We start from the raw sequence: 662 nt of genomic DNA on the forward strand, positions 1-662 counted from the left end.
GAATGAGGAATTGATTCCTTTTTACGTAATACAACTTTTGAGAATACTCCCTTTTACTGCTCAGAGTTGGAGAGAGTACATCTTTTGGTATTACCATTGCCTAATGCTCATTTAAAAACTTTTGTGGTACTTATGCTGCTACTTTTGAGCATTTTCACTATTGTTTGGCCAAATAATGACACTTTTACTCATACATTTGCTATAACTTATTCCACTTCCAAAGTTTTGACAGAAAGCAGTCTAGAAGAAGCTGAAGATGTCTATGCAGGAAGGCAGAGGGCTGTTCCCTGTTCCTAAAGAAGTCATGGGAGGAGTTAAATCACAAAAAAAAAGTTCTCACTCTGTAACACGCTGCCTGAGACGCACACATTGTCTGCTCACTGCTACTGCTGACTTAGTACATACTTTTTTTTTCTGTTTTTCTTTGCTGAGATTTGCTGGAGAAGAATGGCAACTATTCCGTCAGCTGTCACAAGACGCCTGCCTCACGTTTTCCAGCCAGGACAACAGGCTTAAACACAGACAGACAGGGAGCACACATGAGGCATGAACTGAGAGAGGAACTGGGAGAAACACAGAGGTAAGACTTTTTCTTTTTTGAGAAACGTTTCTGCTTTCTGGGAAACCTCCATGTCAGTGAACCCAGCTCTCATCCGGAAGAG

At 41.4% G+C, this 662-nt stretch overlaps 1 protein-coding gene across 1 annotated transcript in view; it reads left to right on the plus strand.

The window, feature by feature from the left end:
• Positions 1 to 386: 386 nt before the first annotated feature.
• sh3tc2 (SH3 domain and tetratricopeptide repeats 2) overlaps positions 387 to 662 on the plus strand; it is a 24,344-nt gene continuing 24,068 nt past the window's right edge. The window contains exon 1 of the mRNA XM_079556870.1: positions 387 to 580. The gene's annotated coding sequence lies outside the window, so the exon portion shown is untranslated. The remainder of the gene's footprint in view (positions 581 to 662) is intronic.

Source organism: Gobius niger, assembly GCF_951799975.1.
Source record: "Gobius niger genome assembly, chromosome: 5".
NCBI classification, from domain to species: Eukaryota; Metazoa; Chordata; class Actinopteri; order Gobiiformes; family Gobiidae; genus Gobius; species Gobius niger.